The sequence below is a fragment of the Aplysia californica genome, unplaced genomic scaffold, assembly GCF_000002075.1.
Source record: "Aplysia californica isolate F4 #8 unplaced genomic scaffold, AplCal3.0 scaffold00163, whole genome shotgun sequence".
Taxonomy (NCBI): Eukaryota; Metazoa; Mollusca; class Gastropoda; order Aplysiida; family Aplysiidae; genus Aplysia; species Aplysia californica.
The window spans coordinates 984,543-988,044 of record NW_004797433.1 but is presented as its reverse complement, the minus strand read 5'-3'; positions in this window follow the sequence as shown (position 1 = coordinate 988,044).

The window sequence follows — 3,502 nt, the reverse complement described above, 5'->3', positions numbered from 1 at the left end:
CCCTTTCTCTCTCTCTCTCTCTCTCTCTCTCTCTCTCTCTCTCTCTCTCTCTCTCTCTCTCTCTCTCTCTCTCTCTCTTCCATATCTCCATTTGCCCCCCACGCACATTATTTCCAAAACCCCACCCTACTCAATCTCAAAGGAAAAGAATAACAATTAACGCAACTGAAATAAATTTGTCGAACTGAATTATGAGAGTAGCTGCACTCGTCGTGTGCTTTTGCATTAAAAGCGCATAATGGCTACGGTAAACAAAAATATCAAGTGACAGGTTTGCAGAGATGTTAACCTTTACAATTCTTTTTTTTTACCTCACACCGCTCTCATCCCTCTAGTTTTTATGCCCCAGCCCAAAACATCACATTCTGTCCTTTTTCAAGATGATAATTGAGGCTCCCAATATTATGCTATCGGAATTGCTGAAGCCTCAATGTTCCCGGATTTTATATTATTCGGATTTGGGGGTAATGAATACTGGTAGACACGTGACCTTGCCTGGGTGTAAAGGGGATACCCTTTCTGAGCTATGAACCGCATTAAATATAGATAAGATCAGATCACATTCACTTAGATAAGAGGGAATGGGGAAACCTATAGTAGTGTGACGTAATGATGGGTGACATCATGTGATGTCTCCAGTCACGTTTCTTATCCAACAGCTAGGCCTATTCGACCATTGCCTATATATCTCCAAAACAGAGGGGCGCCTTTTGCATAATGCCAGGACGGCTGGTGGTTGAATGCAAAAAAGTGACGTAAGTCTGAGGAAGCATATTTGTTGTTGTTGTTGTTTTTGTTTTTGTTTTGTTTTGTTGTTTTTGTTGTTTTTGTTGTTTTTGTGTGTGTTTTTTGGGGGGGGTGTTTCTTTTGTTGTTGTATTTTTTAAAATCTAGTATACCCATCTTTCTACTCTGATACTATATCTCGTACTGAATGGGTTAAACGTGCATGGTAGGCTGGATCGAAGCAGCCTGCCTCTAAAATAATGTCGATGAGGGCGTTTAAGATACTTTACAAGCAACTGATTAAACATCAAGACATCAATATTCATCACTCAAATATAATCAGTGTCATTCCTTCCCCATCTGTCTTAGGTCACCGTACTAATGTTTGATGTTCGCCGTTAACCAATAGCTCGGTGCAATAGCCTGCCAGACCGGCGTGGGTGGAAAAGTAGGTAGGCAGTTTTCTGCCGCATGCAGGATAGCCGAGTTTGATTCCCATGTGAGAAGGAATGTTTTTTTATCGAGCATCTTGATATGTTATCCCCCCCCCCCTCTAAACGGGCTTGTCCTGGCATAATAGGATCAGAAACCTGCCTAATAATTTATCTAAATTGTGCTGATGGTGATGTAAAAACACCTATAATAAGAAAGAAATTAACCTGCCTGACTACTTTGTTGATTACCCTGGTTTAAATCCCTGTTGACGTTACCTTGAGCTTTTCTAGAGAGCATTCAATGCTCTTCATCCACAAGCGTTGTCCTTCTGGGGATGGACGTTGAAATTGTTTTTGTTTATTTTACTCTTACAGAGCATTCAAGTAGTGACAGGGGCTTTGCACCAATGCCATACCATACACTGTCGTTTGGGAGTTTGGCGAGAGGTAACAGTGAAGACAGTAGTTCAGTAAAAAGAGGTTAGATTTCCATAAGGAACACATAATAGACACGGATATATCTTTTTAAAGGTGTGTGATCCACTGGCAGGAACAGTTTAGACAGGAATAAAGAAGAAAAAAGAATAATGTGAGAAGCCAAAGTGCATATTATTATTCCGCACCTCTTTGGAACATTGTATATGTATGGCATAGTTCTATTACGAAAGGCGAAGGGAGGCTCTAAAGAGCTCATGATGAGATACTAACCTCCGCCACCCTACTGCGGCCTACTCGTTTGAAAAGTAAGAGAGCTGTTCTGACTGAAAGAAGATGCGGAATAGAGCAGTGAAGGAAGTGGAAAGTATTGGGAGGGGATGGGGAGGAGGTGGATTACAACTGGGAAGGGGCGGGGGACTGGGTGGGCGGTGTAAAAAGCTCGGTAATTCATAGTCACCATCGCACGAGCATGAACCTCGCGGTTAATCGAGCTAGAAACAATGTGTGAATTATGCCAGTCATCTCCTATCTGAATGTCCTTGTGAGAATAGATCAACTTCGAAAAAAAGAAGAAAAGTCAACAAAAAACAGAAAAGCAACTGTACTACCCTCCCCCCCCCTCCACACACACACAACACACACACGCTCGCTGGAGGTGAGACAATAATACTGTTAACGCACCTGTAATTGTTGAGTAAATAATGAACGATTAATGTACGTGTGAGTGCGGGCAAAGTCAATGCTTTTCATTGTTGAACCTGTGAAAGACTATCCACGTATCTGGAACGGTGCAAAAATCCATTCCAAATATGCTAAGTGTTCTACAGACTGCAATGTAATAGATCAGGACTAACAAAGGCATTCACCCCAGAGCAAGGCCGTAGGAGTATTCTATTGGAGGATGCCCAGGGTTATAGCTCAAATAACTAACAGCCAGACATAATTGCTTTAACAGTGCCTCGTTTGCATTTTTGGCATTCACACGTTTTTATACTCTATTTACTTTCACTATCCAGGATTTGCACATGAATAGAATTATTTCAATTTTGAAGTTCTTTTTCTTTCGTTTTAAACTGAATGTAAAGTACAGAATTTCTCCAGGGACAGATAATGAGATAGTTATCATCCAACACGTGAACGCCCAACTGCCTAGGAAAAAAATATCTTTTTATTCATTAATAGACACGCTTCATTCTTATCATATTAGACGAACGCAATTAGAAATTCAATGGTGGTCTAGTGGTAACACTGTTTGACTTATGTTTAGAAGGTTCTAGGTTTGATTCTTCTCTGTGATTGGTCTGTACCGTGCACTTTGAATAGCCAATATTTATCCCTCAGTGATCATGATCAGAAAACACTGTTGACGCAACATTCTTTACGTGGAGATCGCTGCCAAAATCTTTCCACAGGGCCTTATCTTTCTTGAAATTTGAACTAGAGTTTGAAAGGTATAAGTTGTTCCAAAATATTTCCGAAATATTCATAGCATGAAAAGGCTTTCGTGTTTGTTACCGATATCCGACCTCACGTTTTTTTATACCGAGACACTTCCTTCAAAATGTAGTTCTCGCATAGGCTTGTTCTTGCACGTAGCCTACACGTGTCAGAGTATGTTCGTGTATACATTATTCATGTGAGTGTTTGCAAGTGTGTGTGTGTGTGTGCGTGTGTGTGTGTGTGCGCGCGCGAGCGCGCGCGCGCGCGCGCGTGTGTGTTAGGGGGTGGAGGGAAGAATTAGAGGGTGGGGTTCGTTAGAGGAGGATTATTATTTATTTTGATTCATATTACGTCTGACCTTCTCTCTAGCAGTATGTATTTCTTTGTAAAATGAAAAATACAAACAAGCAAGCCAGCGCGCGCGCGCGCGTGTGTGTGTGTGTGTGTGTATGTGTGTGCGTGTGT